The sequence below is a fragment of the Muntiacus reevesi genome, chromosome 16, assembly GCF_963930625.1.
Source record: "Muntiacus reevesi chromosome 16, mMunRee1.1, whole genome shotgun sequence".
In the NCBI taxonomy this organism is placed as follows: Eukaryota; Metazoa; Chordata; class Mammalia; order Artiodactyla; family Cervidae; genus Muntiacus; species Muntiacus reevesi.
In genome coordinates this window covers 45,999,670-46,022,498 of record NC_089264.1, presented here as the reverse complement: position 1 = coordinate 46,022,498, position 22,829 = coordinate 45,999,670, and positions in this window count along the sequence as shown.

Here is a 22,829-nt window from a genome sequence, read left to right as displayed (position 1 = left end):
CTCCTGTTTCTCAGAAGTCCAAATTCAGAATATGGAAGTGAAAACTTCAATTCATCCTGATAAACATCACAAAAGCAATGTTATGAGATGTTTATGCTTGTCTTTTCTTCAGATTATTTTTTAAATTTAGTTGTGGAATTTCTGGATATTATCTTGTGAAACTAGGGTGAATGTATGAAATCTTTAGGGCAATTTCCATTGCTCTGTGTTTACTTTGAAGCAGAAGTTCTTTAAGTGAGTTATGGGGCCAAATTAGAATCATGTTTTCTAGATGAAACAATCTTCTGAAACAGAATCCAATAATTTCCACTCTGAAGACAAAAGACAGGATAACAATGGGGGACATAGATAGATTTTAATGGTTTTAGAAAACTAGATCACTTTCATCCAGATGCAAATGTTCTTGTTTCCACCTGCCTCTCTGTTTTACCTCTCTATACACACTATTCACTCTATTTTCTCCTTAAGATCTGATTTAACTTTTGCTGTCTAGTGTTCTCTCCTCCTAACATAAGAAATCTGATTCTATGCCATTTTTCTTGGTTACTAAAATAAATGGGGATCATATTCACCTCTAAATTTTTCATCAAGATTTTTGAAAATTATCAGACTGCAGAGTAAAAGAAGTAAAGTCCCCTTCAAGCTTAAATTTTCATTGGTTCAGTATGATAAATTGCTATGAAGTTACTGGGTCAGAGTTGAATTTACAAATATATATATATATATATATATATATATATTATTATATAAGTATGGTACACTGGTAAAGAGTCTGCCTGCCAACTCAGGAGATGTAAGAGACTTGAATTTTGATACCTGGTTGGGAAGATCTCCTGAAGTAGGAAATGGCAACCCACTCCCATATTCTTGCCTGGAAAATTCCATGACAGAGGAGCCTGGCATGTTACAGTCCATAGGATTGCAAAGAGCTGAACACAACTGAGCACATACTTACATAAAGATATAAGTATAAACACACACTTACATAAAGATATAAATATAAATACATTTAATTTCCAACTTAATTGTCCTCATTTAGGAAAAAACAATTACATTCAAGTATTTAAGAGGATGTGTAAAATTGAGAAATAGGCATAATCCAGAATTGAGAGAATGTTTTTATGATTTCCCAGTTTAAAGCTATGCTTCTGTATCTTTCTCTCATTTCATGTAGCTTTGGCTGAATAGTTTACCCTGAAGATTCATCACTTTTATTGGCTGAAGAAGAAATACATCTAAGGAGGAAATACATACCATCCTAGTGTATTTCAACTGTTAAGAAAACATAACATTGTAGAGCCAAAGAAATATATTCAGCACCCTATAATAAACCATAAAGGGAAAGAAAAAAAAGAAAATGCAACATAAATTTATACAGTCTATAATTTTATATGTTATTTAAATATTTTAAAATTATAAGTTAATCTTTTTTCCCCCAAACAAGACTGTTTCTTCAGAGTCACAGTGACTGAATCTTCAAGGAGGAGCAGAGAATTAGAATTTGTACAAAATTATCTCTTTCCTACTCAGACATCAAAGAGATAATGTCATTCCCAACTAGAGAATGAGAGCGAGAAAGAGAAACATAGAAAGAAAAAGTGAAGAGAGAAAAGGAGAGAGAACCATGAATTGCGCTACAATATATTCAGAGTTTTCTGAAAAAAAAAAGTAAAACATCTTGGTTTGAGAGAAACCTGCTAACAATATAATAGGTTCTACTCAGAAATGATCTATCTATTGTACAAATAACTTATTTTTAATGAAAAAAACTGTATTTTCTTTTTTTCATATAAAATATACTTATATTTTGAAGTTGTTATTATATGCTGATTATTTGACCCCATTTCAAAAAGGGAATTTAGAAAGAGATTCTTTATACAATAGTCTAATTAATCCAATTGACATAGCCATGTTAAAATATTAAGGTGGAATACAGAGAGCAGAAAAATGAAATATTAAACTAAGGGATTTACATAATCTTGGGCACAGATGCCAGATTTCAAAAGCCAACATAACCTTTCATAATTGAAAGCAGAGTACCTTTGTGAAGAATCATCTATTAAAACCAAAGTACTATTTCAATAAAGCATTAAGATTTCTGCATAGAACCTGCCCCTTGGGCAGCTCTCTGAAATAATAGTGGATTGCTATTATAATCCACAGTGGAACATGTTAATAAGTGTGGTAAATGACTCGCAGGGAGCTTCAGATTTCAATGTCACTGGAATTAGGATCAAGCAAAGGCTGGCCCTGGGTGATGGATGTAGAGGATTTTCGTGGTAAACACTTGCAATGTCAGGACAATACCAGCTTATGGAACACTCAGAGGCAAAATTCATGTCCATTTGTCAACTCGTTGCCTAAGGATAAAAATGTAGACAGAAAACCAGTCTTACTTTAACAGGTAATACACTCCTTCACATTTCATAATCTTTCAAAATGATACCAAACAGAGAAATTAAAGGACATACTGTATCAAGGTAAACCACTTCACACTTAGAGATATAACCTTGATAATAGAGTGGATTAGGAAGATACATCACAATCAACTGAATTGATATTATTGCCATATTTTTCTCATTATTTTTTTTTCCTTTAGGTGTGCAAGCTTTATGAAGGTATAAATGTATGTACTGTGCTGAGTTGCTTCTGTCGCACCCAACTCTTTGAGACCCTATGGACTGGAGCCCACTAGACTCCTGTGTCCATGGGATTTTCCAGGCAAGAATACTTGAGCGGGTTGCTTTGTCCTCCTGTTTGGGATCTTCCCGACCCAGGGGTTGAACCTGTGTCTCTTACATCTCCTGTGTTGGCAAGCGGGTTCTTTACCACAGGTGCCACCTGGGAAGTCCATAAAATGTATATGTGATACTTTTTTGGTTTTATTTTCTAAAGAGATACAGGTCACATATATACAGACAAAATTTCTTTTGACTGTTTCAACTGAGACAGATGCAGAGTGAGTAAGGATATTATGAAATTTTTAAAAATTCATGACACTCTATAGAATAGTGTAGTATTGTACTGTAGTATTTAAATAAAAAAAGACCTGCATTATGTATATTATATTTTCAATGATTTACTTGGATATTATTGAATGTTCCTTAGGAGACATGCTTCTGATTTATACTTCATTTTCTAAGTTAACATTCCCTTCACTCTTTTTCCAACATGTAGTCTATATCACAGAAATACACAAAGTACCTAGATCTGCATGAAACTGAAAACAAACAAACAAACCAATGTAAAGGGCTGGACCAAACAAACAAACAAACAAACAAAAAAAGGTTGATAAAACTAAATAGAGAAAATGCCTTCTCAAATGTTGTTATTCATGAAATCACAAAACACCAACAATTTCAAAAACATTATGAGGAAAATATTATTTACCTTTATAAATAATATTCACAAAATTGATCAAAATAAAATAACTTTAAAGTATATTCTTTAATATATCTTCAGTTCTCAACATTGTTTTTGGTCATTGCCCTTTCACCAAGGCAGTGTTTTCCAAACTGTCACATGCGCAGAATCTTGGTCAAATAAAGATTGTGATGCAGTATATCTTCTTGGTGGGATCCCAAGTGCTAACTTCCACACAAGATGTTTAGGTAAAACTGTTTTTCCTCTAGTGCTGGTCTCATCTTGGTGAGCCAGTCACTAAAGGCACATCCTTGAATTCAATCAGGACGTAATATTCAAGAGTTTTCAAGGAGAGAAAAACTATTGTCTATGGTGGTTACAGTTACATGAATAAAGGATATGCTAATGCTGAGTCCTTTTGGTTTCAATTAATGTCAAAAAGTGACAGAAAGTGGTTATGGGTTTTGAGTACACAAACATTTGGATTTGAATCCCATTTTCACTCTTAACTAGCCATCGGATTCATGCTTATGATTCCTCTTCTGTAAGCCTGTAATACCATTAAAAGTTATTTAATTTAGTGTTTGTGATGGTTAAATGAGGCAAAACCTATAAAAGCCCTAGCTCCTGGCATATGATAAACCCTTAAATATTGTTTGTATTGAGATAATGCTACTGAGTTTGGAAAAAGAAAACTTGGATTTTAATTTCTGCTATTCTACTTAAGGATTAAAATACCCTTAATAAGAAGTATTTTAAGTCTTTTGATCCCAATGTCTTCAGTTATAAAAGGTGAATAATTATATGCATTTTAAGGTGACTCCCACCTGGCATTAGTCGTAAAGAACCCACCTGTGAATGCAGGAGATGTAAGCGACATGAGTTTGATCACTGAGTCAGGAACACTCCCTTGAGGAGGGCAAGGTAACCCTCCCCAGTATACTCTTGCCTTGGAAATCCCATGGACAGAGCAGCCTGGCAGGCTACAGTCCTTAGGGCTGTAAGGAGTTGGACCTGACTGAAGCAAATTAGCACCCACTGCATTTTAAAGTGCTACTGAGGTGAATAGAATGCTACATATGAAAATATTTTATAAACTCTAAAATTATGAAACTTTTAAGTATAATTTCTACTCCATGAGTATTAAATTTTTTAAAGAATTGTTTAAATTCACTAAGTGTTGGTAGAAACTCAGTAATAGCATGTAATTTTATTGATACAATATATTTTTTTTTGTCTCACCCTGTCAGAGTTCCCTAAGAAAATTGTTGAAAAATATAGGCAAATGTTCTTTCAAGTGAATTTTACACATATTTTATTGCTAATTAGAAATAGATATAGAAGCAAAATCATGCCCAAGTAAATGTCTTTAATCATAAATAAAAATAAAACTATGCTAGTAATACTCGATGTCTCTTTATGTGATTACAAATATACCATGCATTTATTTGGGAAAAATAAAGGAAATATTTTTTTTCATATTTGAGCCCTGACAAAGGAGACACTCAGCAAATAGCTATTGAAGGATGAGTTCAAAATTACAAGCTTCAGTTCAGTTCAGTCGCTCAGTCGTGTTCGGCTCTTTGTGACCCCATGGACAGCAGCATGCCAGACTTCCCTGTCCACCACCAACCCCTGGAACGTATTCAAAATCATGTCCATCATGCCAATGATGCCACCCAACCATCTCAGCCTCTGCTGTCCCCTTCTACTCCTATCTTCAATCTTTCCCACCATCAGGGTTTTTTTTTTTTTTTTTTTTTCCCAGTAAGTTAATTCTTCATATTAGGTGGCTAAAGTATTGGAGTTTCAGCTTCATCATCAGTCCTCCCAGTGAATAGTCAACAATTGATTTCCTTTAGGATGGACTGGTTGGATCTCCTTGCAGTCCAAGGCACTCTCAAGAGTCTTCTCCAATGCCATAATTCAAAAACATAAATTCTTCAGCACTTAGCTTTCTTTATAATCCAACTCTCACATTCATGCATGACTACAGGAAAAACCATAGCTTTGACTAGATGGACAACTGTTGGTAAAGTAATGACTCTACTTTTTAACATGCTGTCTAGGTTGGTCATAGCTTTTCTTCCAAGGAGCAAGCATCTTTTAATTTCATGACTGCAGTCACCATTTGCAGTGATTTTGGAGCCCAAGAAAAGAAACTCTGTCACTGTTTCCATTGTTTCCCCATCTATTTGGCAGGAAGTGATGGGACCTGATGCTATGATCTTAGTTTTCTGAATGTAGAGCCTTAAGCCAACTTTTTCACTCTTCCTCTTTCACTTTCATCAAGAAGCTCTTTAGTTTTTCTTTGCTTTCTGCCATAAGGATGGTATCATCTGCATATCTGAGGTTATTTATATTTCTCCTGAAAATCTGGATCCCAGCTTGTGCTTCATCCAGCCTGGCATTTCACATGATGTACTCTGCATACAAGTTAAATAAGCAGGGTGACAACAGCCTTGACATACTCCTTTCTCGATTAGGAACCAGTCTGTTGTTCCAAGTCCAGCTCCAACTGTTGCTTCTTGACCTGCATACAGATTTTTCAGGAAGCAGGTCACGTGGTCTGGTATTCCCATCTCTTGAAGAATCTTCCACAGTTTGTTGTGATCCACATCGTCAAAGGCTTTGGCGTAGTCAATAAAGCAAAAGTAGATGTTTTTCTGGAACTCTCTTGCTTGTTTGATGATCCAGCAGATGTTGGCAATTTTATCTCTGGTTCCTCTCTCTTTTCTAAATCCAGCTTGAACATCTGAAAGTTCTCGGTTCACATACCATTGAAGCCAGGCTTGGAGAATATTGAGCATTACTTTGCCAGTGTGTGAGATGAGTATGTATTTCTGATATTTTTTGTGATGCCCTTTTCAATATACTTGACTTCTTTATTCCTTGAATTCAATGTAAAATGAGGCTATCACTATAGAACTGATTACTTGGAGACATTACAGAGAACTATGAGAAATTAACTGAAACAATTACAGAAAAGTGTTTTGACCTGCTTTCTAACGAAACATTCATAGAAACACAAACCTCTCAGGGCATAAAAGTGCTTTTGGAAATGGAGGCAAACACAGCTGAGCCTGAGAAGTTAGTAATGGGAAAAAAAAAACAAAAAACAGCAGGAGGGAGATTAGAGATCAGGAGTGACAGCCTCTTTCATTTTAGAGAGGTATCACTGAGCAAGGACACTACTGATTTCTTCTGGATGAAGTGAAGTGACCTTGTATTGCACCTTTGTTAATGACTTTTGAAAGTGAATAATCACCAAGTTAAGTAAGCACAAGTAAGGAGGAATCATGGACGCCTGTAGGGGCAAAGCTGTAGTGATTACAGTGGCAGGATAGAAATAACTTAATGAGTCGATCTGGAAGACTCGAAGTAGTGCCCCAAAGAAATAGCACAATGGCAAAATAAAAATGAATAACCTATGATTCTAAACTCAATGGTGTTATTGTAGAAATCAATGAACATGCATTTGATAAGTTAAAATTATGGGCAGAGTAGACAAATATTTATAGTTCATTAAAGTTATTTAATTTGGCATTTAGTGTTATAATTCTAGGTATTTATGTCCATTGCAGATAAAAGTGGTCATGAACAATCTAACCAAGAACAAGTTAGGTAGATTATAGCTCAATTTATATGTATGTAGTATGAGAAGCAAAGTCAGGAGAGTGGATTGATGTCTCCAGAAAAAAAGATAAACCCTGCTTTCAAGACAGGCTGGTAGGTTTAGCAACTGTCCTAACCTTGCATCTCCCTCCAGTCCTGGTTAACATTGTACTAAAATGTTAACAAAAGTTAGGGTGTTGACACTCTTTTATTTATAAAATGTCCTGATAATTTTTTTTTAATGAATAAAAGTAAGGGAAAATAGTTACAGTATTTCCATAGTTTTTGGAGATCAATTTGAAAATACTTATGAAAAATAGAAATGTGCATACTTTTGACCAAATTTAATCCTAGAGATCTATCCTAAGCACTTATTTACATAAGTGCAATGCATGCATATATTATTTACAATAGTGAAAAATATTAGTAATGTATTACCTAATTACCTAACTACCTAAATGCTCCTTCATAAGAAGGTGAAGGTGAAGTTGCTCAGTCATGTCTGACTCTTTGCAACCCCATGCATTATAGCCTAAGACCTTCATAAGGGTCTTAATGGTATATTTGTCATATGGAACAGTATGCAGGAGCTAAAAAAAGATGTGCCATTTGTTGTGCTAGCTTGATGAGTTATAAAGTGAAGTGGCTAACTGATCTATAAGTCTAAAACTATCATTTAAACTCTGTTGTGTATATGTGTGTTTGTGGAAGATCTGAAATGATATAAATACAATTTATATTTGTAGATAATATTTGTATATAAATACAATTTATATTTCCACTATGTAGAGACTCATAGTGGAAATGGTTGAATGGATGAAAGGACAGGTGGTGACAAAAACGTAAACATTATTAGCATTCTTTTTATGAAGTGTGTTTATTGCTTGAGTTTTCTTATGCATTTCTTTTATTATAAAATATGGATAATTATCATGCTAAATCTACATCAGTGATTTTTAAAGAATTATACTTGGACACATATTTGGCAGAAATTGAAAAATAATTCATATAATGACAAATTCATCCAATTAGAATGAAATGCACACAATGAAAACTGCCTTCAGTACTCTAAATAGAAAAAATTGTGAAAAATAAAATTTGCAAATATAGATGAAAAGGAAAAAGAGTTGATGTTGATGTATGAAAATAAAATATTAAAGAAAATAAAATTTTAATTTCAATTATTTTTAATAAAAATATAAAAGAAACCTACAATTCTTCCCCAACTGACAGTATCAGATCAGCTGATATCACTAACAAAAATTTGATTCTCTGTCAATATGCAAAAGTTTACTTATTTAGAAAGTAAATAAAAGATTAAGTCTTGTCATTTAATATGAAGATTTTGTGCTTCTATGAAAAAAAGCATGATAGTTTCTAATAGACCTGAGTACATCCATCACCTGAAATCTCCTCACAGAATTACTGACATTAATTGGAATTAGTTCTCTGGAAAAGCATGAACTAAGTGTCTTGTGCTGGAAGGTACAGAATGTAGGAAGATTAAAGAGACTGCCCATCAAATATGAAGTAAGGAATTTTGCTTTTGCCATAGACTTGGTTTTGCAAAATGAATAGGCTAAGGAAAAAAAAAAAAGAAGAAGCACATTATTTTATTTTGAAAGAAAATAATTGCGGAAAAGGAAGCGGCTTGACATACTAACTTTTTATAGTAATCTGAAAGATTGCATCTCTAGAGCAGAGTAATTTAAGTCTAGGCTTCTTGCTTAGCCTTCATTAATTAAACCCTTCACCATCCTACGTAAAGTATCTTAATTTATTAACTTAGTTTGTGTGGAAAATTTTTTTCAGTACATCCAATTGAGTAGAGTATGTTATTCCATTAATCACATATTTTAAAAATTTTACAATAAAAGTTTTACTGTTCATGTAAAACCAATTTACTTTACTGCTGTTAAGCAAAGATTTTTGATGAAAACCCAGAGTATAATTGCAATTACACACTCATCTCATACTTCATTTCTTCTTGTTGGGATTTCTTTTCTGTAAAATTAACCAATTCCCTCAAAGAGGTGTGGGGTTTGTTTGTCTTTCATCATTCACTTTAGAAGCTCTCTTTCTTTCTCTCTGTCTCCCTCTCTCTCTCTTTTTGCCTTAGAAACTCTCCTTGATTTAGCCATAAATTTTTGCAGGTTCTTTTTTTTTTCATCATACTTGTGTCTCATGTAAGGAATATCAGATCTCTAGAAAGAAGAATACAAAATTATCAGCTAAATGTGAATAAGGAAGAAATCAGATATTTATGGTATTCATTGAAGTGATAATTATTAAATATAAATATATAATTCATAACATCAATTTTTGATAAACAGAATTTTGAGTTTCTTTCTGCCCATATAGCATAGATTTTGAGAATCACAAGATTCATAAAATAATGTTTTGTGGCAATTTGTTCTAAGAATGTGCAACCTCCCCTTTAGATGGATACTTACCATCATAATCATAATCAGATCCAGAAAAAGCAAGATAGAAATGAACTGAGTGTTTAAGACTTGTTATTTGGAATGCCCCATGTAGAAAATATGTAAAAGTGCAAATGTCCATAATAATATTAAAATATGACTTAAAAAATTACTACTATTATTACCAGCACTGCTAGATCACAGAAACTGCTAGAGAATTCCAGAAAAACATCTACTTTGACTTCATGGACTGCACTAAAGCCTTTGACTGTGTGGATCACAAAAAAAATGGAAAATTCTTCAAGAGATAGTAATACCAGACCACCTTGCTTGCCTCCTGAGAAACCTGTATGCAGGTCAAGAAGCAACAGCTAGAACCAGACATGGAACAATGGAGTTGTTCAAAATTGGGAAAGTAGTATGTCAAGTATGTCTAGCAAAAGCTATGATTTTTCCATTAATCATGCATGGATGTGAGATTTAGGCCATAAAGAGAGCTGAGAACTGCATAATTGATACTTTTGAACTGTGGTGTTGGAGAAGACTCTTGAGAGTCCAGCAAGGAGATCAAACCAGTCAATCCTAAAGGAAATCAGTCCTGAAAGTTCATTGGGAGGACTGATGCTGAACCTGAAACTCCAATACTTTGGCCTCCTGATGGGAAGAACTGATTCACTGGAAAAGACCCTGATGCTGAGAAAGATTGAAGGCAAGAGATAAGGGGAACCACAGAGGATGAGGTGGTTGGATGGCATCACTAACTTGATGGACATGAGTTTGAGCAAGCTCCAGGAGTTGGTGATGGACAGGGAAGCCTGGCATGCTGCATTCCAGACAAAGGGTCAGACATGACTGAGCAAATGAAATGAAGAGTATTAAAATCTTTCTCTTTTTTTTTTTCTTTTTGATATCGATATAGCTGATTCAGCTCTCTTATTAATTTTATTTACATGGGATATCTCTCGTTTTCTTTTTTTTTTTTTTACATGGGATATCTTTTCCCACCCTTTTGCTTTCAATCTGTGGGTTTTTCTCAATCTAAGTTTTATCTCTTACAGACAGCCTATATATAGATCTTGTTGCTTTTGTTTTTTTTTTTTTTTCATTTTTTTATCCTGATAGAATTTCATTGTATAGAATTTCACATTTAAAACAGTTATTGATACAGTTAGATTTATATTATTTATGTCTTTTGCTTTTTGTGTGTTTTTAAAGGCTTCCTTAACTGGGCTTTCCTGGTGGCTCAGTGGGAAGGAAATTACCTACCAGATGTAGGTTTGATCTCCATGCTGGGAAGATTCCCTGGAGAAGGAAATGGCAACCCACACAGGATTCTTGCTGGGAAACCACATGACAGAGCAAAAGGTGGGCTACAGTCCATGGGGTCACAGAAGAATGGGACGCAACTTGGTGACTAAACAACAACATCAGGCTTCCTTAACGACTGGTTTTTACACTAAATAAATATTTTTTAATGTTAAATTTAATTCTTTTTTTTAAATTATATTTTTATTAGTTATTTTCTCATGGTTTCTGTTGGGATTATGACATGAAGCTTAATTGACTAATCAATTAATTCACTTCATATTAAAGCTAACTTGATTCCAGTATAATATAGAAACTTTGTTCTTACCTAGGACCAGTCACCCATGTGTGTGTATATATATATATACATGTATATAATATATAATTATCAATATATATATTTGGATATAATATAACCCAATAATTCTGTTATGATCATTGCCTTATAAAATTTAATAATCTTAAGATATTAAGAGACTAAAACATTTATAGAATCAAACATATTAATTGATCAGTTTATCTTTTTTTTTTTTCAATTTCTTGTGACTGAAGTATATTCTCACATAATTTCCTGTAGCCTGAAGAAGTCCCTGTATTTTTTTGTAAGGCAGGCAGGTCTACTAGTAACAATGTTTTTCATTGTTTGTCTAAGAGCATCTGAATTTTACTTTCATTTTTGAAGGCTATTTTGCTGTATATATATATTTCTGTGTTGACAAGCTGTTTTGTTTGCTAGCTTTTCTTTCTGTCCTTTGAATATGTCATTCCACTGTCTGAAGGTTTCCATGGTTTCAGATGAAGTCATTCATTAATTATATTGAATTGTCCTGGTACACGGTGAGTCATAATTCCCTTTCCTTTATACAAATTTTTCTCTTTCAACAGTTTGACTATGATTTCTTTGGATGTGGATTTATTTGCAATTGTCCTAATTTAGAGCTCTCTTCAAGTGTACATTAACATGTTTGTATCAAATTCGTGATCATTATTATTTTTTTTTCTGCTCCATTTCCTCTTCCTCTGAGTAGACCATCACAGATTCCTGTTAGTTTAATTAAAGGTTCAGTATGTATCCAAGTTAGATAGCTTTCATAGAAATATATGGTCTGTTTCCTGGACATTGAAATGGTTGTATTTTATCAATTTTGTCCTGCTTTATAAGCTGCTTTTAGGGACAGGATTTTAAAATGTATGACCATAGCAATAGCTAACATGACCCCCTAAAAATGTTTTAAAATGTTTGTAGAAAGAAATTCTTTGATTGTATATACATATGTGTGCATTTCTATATGAGTTTAAATTGTCAAACTAGAAATGATTTCTTTTGAAGATTTACATAATGAGGATAGACAATATCAAATACTGATGTTTTCAACAGATTGTAACTAAATGAAGATTATGAGTGAAGTGAGTCAGAAAGAGAAAGATAAATACCGTATTCTAACACATGTATATGGAATCTAGAAAAATGGTACTGAAGAATTTATTTACAGGGCAACAATGGAGAAACAGACATAGAGAATAGATTTATGGACATGGGGAGAGGGGAGGAGAGGGTGAGATGTGTGGAAAGAGGAACATGGAAAGTTACATTACCATATGTGAAATAGATAGCCAACAGGAGTTTGCTATATGGCTCAGGAAACTCAAACAGGGTCTCTATATCAACCTAAAGGGGTAGGATGGAGTGGGAGATGGAAGGGAGTTTCAAAAGGGTGGAGTATGTATACCTAAGATTGATTCATGTTGAGGTCTGACAAAGAACAGCAAAATTCTATAAAGCAATTATCCTTTAATAAAAAATAAATTAGTTTTAAAAAGAGAGAGAGAGAAAAAAAATTAACATGTCATATGGCAGGTAACAATGGGAGGCCATTAAGAGCTGAATGGTTCAGTCCTACATCTGAAACTGAATTATGTCAACAATCAGTGAGTTTGGAAGAAGCCTGTAATTATTGGCTTACCATCCAAAGAGATGCATTGTTTCCAATTTATGAGAACCTGAACACTACATATCTGTGAACTATGTCTGGACCTCTGACCTATAGATGCTATAGAGTAATAAAGAGGTGTTGTTGACAGTCACTAAGTTTGTAGTGACTTTTAATACAATAGTGGAAAACTAATACTGTGGAGATTATCAAAGTAACATTGTGGCTTATACCTCTTACTATTGTGATCATTTGTTGTTTCAGCTTTCTTTCGGTGAAGGCTTCCTTAATTTTCTTTGGTGTTTCACTTCTTCCCTACCATAAGTCCATGTTACTCTGTTGGATCTAATTAACCCTTCTTCACTACAGACCTCATTATGGGTTGAGCAATCAACATGTGTTTCATTCTACAACAGTGAAGAAAGAAAATTGTTTCTGCCGGGGTTTAAAAACTGGTAATATAAAAGCCTGATGATATAGATGATCATGTTTGCCACTACAAAGACAGATTACACATTGAAATGAAAGCAACACAGAGTCCAAGGAGAGGTTAGAGAGATTTGAGGACGCTCCCATCTCTGCTCATTGCTGAACGTAAGTGTGACACTGAGAATTCCAGCTACGTCACCTAGTCAAATAACAAATTTGTTCTTTTTGATACCATTCTGAATTTGGTTCTATTTTGTGCAGCTGCAAGAAGCTTGACTAATAAAGAAACAGTGAATCAAAAGAGAGATTGAAAATGAGGAAAAATTTAGTCTGAGAATGTGAATTCACTGGGTATGATTAATGTATGTATCACTGGACTTCCCTGGCAGCTCAGCTGCAATGCAGGAGACACTGCTTCAATTTCTGGGTCAGAAATATCCTCTGGAGAAGGGATAGGCTACCCACTCCAGTATTCTTGAGCTTTCTTGGTGGCTCAGATGGTAAATCCTCCTCCTCCCTGTGCGATACCTGGGTTCGATCCCTGGGTTGGGAAGATCCGCTGGAGGAGCGCATGGCAACCCACTCCATTATTCTTGCCTGGAGAATCCCATGGACAGAGGAGCCTGGTGGGCTACAGTCCATGGCGTCCCAAAGAGTTGAACATACCTGAGTGACCACGCATAGCACAGCACACAGGTAATCACTAAGTGTCCTTAGTACTCTTTCAGCAAACACTGCTAACTGATTTCTTCACTTTGGTTCAATTTAAGACCCTCATTGCAATTCTCCAGATTTAGCATAAAGCTCAGAACCTATTCCATTCCTTGCATAGTTATGATAATATTCATGAGTAAAGAACACTAGCTACCATTACTGCCTGCTCCTTATTTTCTTAGGATTAGTTTGTTTATAGACAAAACAGACTTTTGGGACAATAAAAAGATAAGGATATCAGAAGAATATTAGGATTTATTTTATTGGTGACTAAAAGTGTCATAGTCATGTGTAGGCATTTATTATTTGTTAAAATAATTTCTCATAGTTCTAGGACAATGAATGTGAATATTACTTAATATTATATTAGAGAATTATTAAAATATCTAACAAATGCTTAAATAGAAGCAATATATTGATACATGCTATAAATTAAAAACTATCACTGGAACTTATAAGATCCAAGTAAATTCTAATTGGCTTTCCATCATTCAGGAGAACATGTCCTCAATTCTTCAGATGCTGAAGGACGATAGTCTCCCAAATGTATTCCAGAGTTTTTGCTTTGATTACCAAGATTTTAAACTGGCAGTACATGACCAAAATCCCTCAATTTTTTTAACCTAGTCCTTACATGAAAACATGACATATTGGTCAAAATTGAGAGTGCAACTTTAGAGAATATATTAATAATTTAAAATTGCAGATATATATTAACTTTCCATGCAATTTTCATCCAATGAAGAACTCAGAAGAGATATTTATGGAAAAAAATCTAAAACTGAATAATTCTGCAGAGTTGCTAGCTCATACTTTACACTTATTTTGCATTTAATATCATTGCAAATTAGAGTAATCTCCCTACAGTCATAGATATAAATTGAAATTATTTGCATTATAAAATCACCTTTAAATATCTTAATAGATGGTTCAAGGCAAAAGAACCTTATTAGCTCTATAAAGGGTGATAAATGAGACTGTGTGCATATTGTAATCATGTAATTGAAAGGGTGTATTAAGTCTTTGCTTGGAGAACTACTGAATTGGAACCTTAAGATATGAGAGAAAAATGAGAAGGGATTCTGGGAATTTAATTTGCTTGGGGGAAAAACAAGGAAAATTTAGTTAAGATAGCTGTGCTTAACTGCAATTTAAAAATGATTCCTAGATATTAAATCTTAATAGCATGTATAATGCGTGCTTCAGTAATTCAACATACACACATTCTCCAATACATCACTAGGTATGTAAAAAGAGTTTAAAAAAATGGAATTATTTTTTAGCTGCATTTATTTAATAGTAAAAAAGTTAGCATTTGTTTTGTGCTCAAATTTTGTTAACTCTGTATATTATATTGTCAAACCAAACTCTCCCTATTAAACTAAGTGGTCAGTATTTATTATTATGTTTACTTTAGAAGTCATATACTGAGGCCTATTCAGGTCCTCAAAGGATGATAAATTATGCAAAAACATGATGAAATAAATACAATGCAGTCATTAAAAATCACATTATAGGGGTATATTTAATCTATGGAAAATATTTCTAATTGGTAAATAAATAATTAAAATAAATCACAGTAACTATTAGTGAGTTTTGACATTACAAATAATATTTGACACTTTGTGATCAATCATTCATTTGTGTTTGACTTTTTGTGACCACGTGAGTGATAGCCTGCCAGGATTCTCTGTCCATGAGATTTTCCAGGCAAAAACACTGGAGTGGAGGCCAATTTCCTACTCCGGGGGATCCTCTCCACCCAGGGATCAGAGGCTCAACCCACGTCTCCTGTGTTTCCTGCTTTGGCAGGCGGATTCTTTTTCACTGAACCAGAATAAACCCCTTTGACTTTATTTTTTTTTTTTTTCTAAATTGTCTACAATTGACTTGTACACCTTTCCTAAACAGGAAACAATTTCATTTATTATTTCATAAAAACAGCCTTGTGGATAATGTTTTAGACCAAAAAATAAGAACATTTGCCCACTACATCCCAGATGCCATTTTAAGTGATTTGCTCCTCTTAATTTTCTGTGCCTCACAATAATTTGATGGAGTAGAACTATCATTTTTATTATTATCATTATTTTGCAGTTGACAAACTAAGGAACAGAAACATTAAATGGCTTGTTTAAGATCACAGCTAAAAAGCAGCAACGGAACTTCAGACAATGAAAACACTTTTATACTCCTTGACTAATCTACTATCCAGCACTAAAACACTATCTATCTTTATCTCCACTCTGGTTTTCTATACACTATTTAAATCAGACTTGAATACTTGTCTTTAATATGTTACTTTCACACTTGCAAGTGGCAGGGTACAAAATGGAAGCAGTGTGAAGCAGGATATGCTTCCAGCACAAAGAAAATCTACATGAAAATTAGACTCATCATTACATTTTCTTCTTTCCTGCTGAACTCTGCAGTTACTATCGCATCTCAGTGGCACTGCCAAGAAGAAGGGTAATAACATTGTGAGTCTCAGTTGACTGATGTCTCAGCCCTTTTGCCCTTTTAACACAATCACCCTTTCTATTACCTAGGGATTTCATTTGATATTCTCCACTGTTAGAATCATTGTAACAGCAGGAGGAGGCAGAATTAGCAGTTACGGAAAGATATTTGCTCATTTCTCAAGTTATTTTTCCTTCAAATTAAAGGACATTTCATATATGTGTAGAAAAATGAATATCTTATTCTATATGTTTAAATGGATTTGGAATCTGCAATTTAGACTCATTATTTCACTTCTTAACAAGTCATTCAGTCCAACCTATGATATGATTAAAAGAGCAAAATTTCTAATAAATCATAAGCCCTTGACTTTGTAAAGTTACCTAATGTTTTATTTTTGCTGATGCTTCTGAGAGCTAGTTAATGTGAAAGTTGGTTTTAGAGTTGTTAATTTATGAGACAGAAATCTATAGATGTTTAAAGAACAAACGCATTGTTATCAGATACTTAATTCACTAAAACTAAATAGTATTAAATATTACCAATTATTGAGTGAGCATTAAAAAAAAAGTTTTATGCTTGTCCAAAAAGTTTAAAGGAAAATTTTAATAGAGACATATTTTAATGTTCAGAATAAATTCAAATATTAGTTCTGTGATTGCTAGTTGTTAGTTGCTCAGTCGTGTCCAACTCCTTGTGACTCCATAGACTGGGACTCACCAGGCTTTTCTGTCCATGGGATTCTCCAAGCAAGAATAATGGAGTGGGTTGCTATTTCCTTCTCCAGAAGATCTCTTGGAGTAAGTCTCCTCCTGATCCAGGGATAGAACCTGTGTCTCCTGCATTTCAGGCAGACTCTTTACCATGTAAGCTCCCAGGGAAGCTCTGTGATTACTAGTTAAAATCAATCAATAAACACTGTCAACTTCATCTTAAATGAGTATAGATATGAACTGTCTCTCATGCAATTAAATCTCAACTGTGAAAATAAAATACCTAGAATATCCACAAACGAAAATTAAAATTTTTTAATTTAAGTTTAATAATTTCATTATGAATAGTAATTTCTTGAAGGTTAAAATTTGCCTGTCAGTCATCTCTATTTTCAACAAGATGAATGAAAATTTTAATTAAATAGCTAATTCCAAAAAATGACATGATATTTTATTTTAGCTCAGCTACAATTTCCTTGAAAGTTTAAGATTACTATCTTCAAACTATCAGTCTCAATATTTGAAGTAAAATATATAGCAAAAGGTAATGTTTCAGACTTGACCTAGAAAACGTTAACTCTTTCTGAGAAGGTTTAGAATATACTTTTGACAAGATTTAGATGTATCTATTTCATAATGAAATGCTGTAAATCACCTTGATGTTTCATCATCATATAAAATAGAACATTCTTATACTTTTTCTTGTTCAATGTTAATCATATTATATTTTATATCATTAGAATGAACCCAAAGAGAAATTTTTATACTGATTAAGTATAATTAAAATAGATGCATATCAGCTTAGAAAAAATAAGAACTATTATTAATAGTTATTAACTATTTATATTGGTATAATTATTAGATTATACCAATGTTCCATTTCACTATATTTTATTTTTTTAATTTATTTATTTTTTTTCATGTCACCATATTTTAATATTTAATGGTTGGGCCAAAAATATTTGTGGGTAAGAAGAAGAAAAAGGATGAAATTAGTGTAAGATTAAAGTAGGGAAAGTGTGAAATTATGTATACGAGACTTTTTTTATTTGAGGAACCCATAAAAAAGTTGTTTGATAGTCAAGTGTAGAAAAATCTGCTTATAGTAATCTGCTTATAGTAATGAAGTTAATGACCACCATTGAAGCAGTCAGAGCCTTACTCTATTCCAATAAATATTGAAATCAGAAGCTAGAGGCAAGTCACACTTCCTAAAAGATGCACATTTAGAATCAGGCATCTTACCTTATAATATTTGATTATCTTTTACCACTAATAATGTCATTAGACTAAACATAATAAACCCTCATTGAAATGAAAATCAATATTTCAGATAGTCAGTCCCTTACTTTCTCATCAGTTGGAACTATCCATATGGCTGCCTCACAGCATGACATCTGGATCCTCTTTAAGCCAGTTAGAGACACAGAGGAAGTGAATAAGAGAGAGGGAGGATCTAAGATGAAAATTGCACTGTTTTATAAGCTAGTCAAATAAATAATGCCCTATCGCTTCTTTTATGCTCTATTTAGTTATTAGTAGTGAGACACCAAATCCAGACCAAGCAAGCAGAAGGGTTACCAGTAGGTGGAAGTCACTGGGGGTCATTTTATAGGATGTCTGACACACTAATCCCTATGTCTGCTTTTACCAATCCATTTGACAAAAATTCAAAATCATGGCTTAGCATAGTTTAAATTTTACACATAACATTAGACAATACAGAAGAAAACATCACAAGTGAATTACCTTATCTCTGCATTTTACAAATCAGGAAGCTGAGAATCAAAGAGACACAAGTTGTCTGAAGTAGAGCTAAAATGAGAATGATGTGCCAATTGTTTTCTCCATTAAACTGCCCTACCAGTTGTCAACCTCTAAAAATTATTTTGAAATCATTTTAATTTGTTCAATAATCGTCAAGATAGTTTAATGAGTTCCCATAAAATTTTACCCAACATTCCCTAATACTAACCTTGTCTGTGAAAGTCACTTGGTTGTGTCTGACTCTTTGTGACCCCATGGACTATATAGACCACAGAATTCTCCAGGCCAGAATATAGGAGTGGGTAGAAGTTCCCATCACCATGAGATTTTCCCAATCCAGGGATCAAACCCACGTCTCCCACATTGCAGGCAGATTTACCCATATTGCAGGCCTATTTACCCACATTGCAGGCAAATGCATTACACACTGTCTGCAATGTGGACAAATACTTAAAACTATAAACTTATCAGACTTTACTCACATTTTCTTAGCATTTAAATGCTTTATTCAGGGACTTCCCTAGTGGTCCAGTGGTTGGGACCTTACCTTCCAATGCAGGTGGTGCAGACTCAATCTCTGATCTGCGAGCTAAGATCCCACATGCTTTGCAGTCAAAAAATTCAACATAAAACAGAAGTGATATTGTAACAAATAGAACCAAGACTAAAAAATGATCCATATGTGTGTGTGTGTGTGTGTGTGTGTGTGTGTGTGTATATATATATATATATATATAAACTTGATTCAGATTTTAGTATATTACCCACTAATGTACTTTTACTGTTAAAGCATGCAGTCTAGGATATCATAATGTGCTTAGTCATCATATCCCCTTCATCTCCTCCCATCTGTGATGAAATCTCAGCATTCCCTTGCTTTTCATGACTTTGAAAATTTTGATGCATTCTTGTAATGTATTTTGTTGAATATCCCTTGATATGCGTTGGTCTACATTTTCTTTTGTTTAGTCTGGGGTTATGCATTTGTGGGGTATGATACAGCAGTGGTGAAATGATATTATCATCACATATATCAGGTAATATATAATAACATTATGACTTATGACTCGATATCATCTATCACACACACACACACACACACAAGCAAAATGATTACAGTAAAAACATTATTCATAAATACTCACAGAAAGTTGTGGCATTTTACTAATCAAATTTACCTGTCAATATTTATAAACATATTATGTATACAAAATTAGAGTGTTTGAACTAAAAATAAATAGTAATGAAACTGCTGTTGATTGTGCATGCTTTGACTTTTGACTGCCTGTGATCAGACATTAGATATAGCTTTGGATAACTATATTTTAAATGAGTCCTCCACATATAGAATAAGAAGAGTTTTTGTCAATAAATCCTCTGAAATTTAAATATATTTTATTTAACTCAAGTGGGATCTATTAATAAAATTGTTCAATAAGTTGAGTGGCACAAAACGTGTTTGGAAGCACTGAACAAATTAAACAATAAAAATTTATGTGGTATATAGATTTAATTTTGAACATCTACATGTGTGCTATGGCATATCTCTACATGTAGACAGACTTTTTGATGGAATATTTCATATTTAATTTATATTCTACCCTGGCATGGAATCAAATAAAGATATTTTATGATTTTGAAGCACTTATGTTTGGCAAAAGGCATAACAAAAACATTTAAGTAAGTCATTTTATGGGGTCACAATAGACAATTTTGTTTTATAAGATATTAGTTAAAAACAGTAGTGTTCTGAATGAAGATAATAAGACAGTACCTATGAAATTGTTGAGACTTATTCACCTGCCATTGCAAAAAAAAAAATGAAATTGAAGATGCTCATTATTTTTTAAATGTTTGGTTATTTTTTACTAGGTACTAAAAAAAAGAGAGTAAAAGAGAAAGAAATAATTATCTCAATTAAAATCATCTTGGTATAAAGAAAATTGGCAATTAGATATACCAGCATTTTCAGTTTCATTAAGTAAAAAACAATTTTGGAGAGATTATGGATGATTTTATAAAAAGAAGGAGAAGAATTATATTTTAGAAAGTGTTTTGCAGGAAAAAAGGTGACAGTTGCAAGGCATACTAAGGAACTGAAGTGTGTTAATATGTAACTAGGAAAAAGAATATGCTTATTTCACTTTTAGTATAAATGATACCTTTTGCTTTAATTGATATACATTTATAGCAATGTATACATAATTAACATGAATATATATTATTTAAAATTGTTTAGAAATAATTTTATTTTCAAAAAGAATTTTGAATGGTAGCTGACCACCAATAAAATAAGACCAAATCATTCAGTCCCTGGATAAATACCTCAATAAAAAATTTCACTCATAAGATATCCTGGTTTGAACAGTAAAATATACATCTGCTGTATGTATAATTATTAGCTTTTATCATTTTAACATAGTTATAGGTCTTTATTATTCTCCTTACAATGGTTAACATTTTCCTTAGATAGCTTTATTGTTAGATTCTTCTCATTATTACAACCTTACTTAAAGGAGACCTCTGCCTTTCATCAGTCACAATATATCTTATTGTCTTTTTTTTCCATTACTAGTTTTCTTATCTGAAATCATCTGATCATGTTTTGTGTATTGCCTCCTTTCACTGCCATGGAAAAATAGCAAAGGATTTTTCGGTACCATTCCATACTTTGTTGCTCTACCTGGAATAATTATTACCTGAGAGAGAAAATAAAAGTTGCTCATCTATTCCAGACCATCATTATCTATGCAAATAAATGGAGAATTATCTTAAAGTTTTATTACTGACTAGACTACTTACAAAGCAATAATTTAGTAGTGTTTTATAATCTATTTGCATTCCATTTATAGATACACCACTGGAAAGTACAGATTTCAGAAATCTTACCTCACCTTGATATTTTTACAATTTTGTGATTTTTTTCTTCATTCTACTCCCTCTGCTCACATGCCATTAACCCAGTATTACCAACATTTTCATCTTAAATTAATTTTACCCCTTTTAAAGAATTTGGTCTCTATTAATCTTACTCCTTTTTAAAATTTAATTGTTCATTTTAATTGGAGGATAATTACTTTACAATACGGTTGTGGTTTCACAGTGTACATGTGGCCCCCATCCTGAAACCCCGTCCCACTGCCCTCTCCACCCCATCCCTCTGGGTTGTCCCAGAGCACTGGCTTTGAGTACCCTGCTTCAAGCATCAAACTTGCATTGGTGTCTATTTTAAATATGGTAATATACATGCTTCAGTGCATCTCTTCCAAAATGAAGTTAGGCTGATTCACACCACATGAAAACGAATTGGTATTCCAAGTCCTCCTGGAACTTATGAAATGTCAAGGGATAAGAAAAATAATATTTCTTTCAAGCTTCTTAAAGACATGGATGATTCTCTTTTCTCTGTTTTTATTGGGATAAAATCATACCGAAAACTTAATGAGAATTAGATTGCTATAAGAATAAAAAGTATCAAAAAAGCAAGAGAGTTCCAGAAAAACATCTATTTTATGATTTATTGACTATGACAAAGCCTTTGACTGTGTGGGTCACAATAAACTGTGGAAAATTCTGCAAGAGATGGGAATACCAGACCACCTGGCCTGCCTCTTGAGAAATCTGTATGCAGGTCAGGAAGCAACAGTTAGAACTGGACATGGAACAACAGGCTGGTTCCAAATAGGAAAAGGAGTACGTCAAGGCTGTATATTGTCATCCTGCTTATTTAACTTACATGCAGAGTACATCATGAGAAACGCTGGGCTGGAGGAAGCACACGCTGAAATCAAGATTGCTTGGAGAAATATCAATAACCTCATATATGCAGATGACACCACCTTTATGGCAGAAAGTGAAGAAGAACTAAAGAACCTCTTGATGAAAGTGAAAGAGGAAGAGTGAAAAATTTGGCTTAAAACTCAGCATTCAGAAAACTAAGATCATGGCATCTGGTCCCATCACTTCATGGCAAACAGATGAGAAAACAGTGGAGACAGTGGCAGACTTTATTTTGGGGGGCTCCAAAATCACTGCAGATGGTGATTGCAGCCATGAAATTAAAAGATGCTTACTCCTTGGAAGGAAAGTTATGACCAACCTAGACAGGA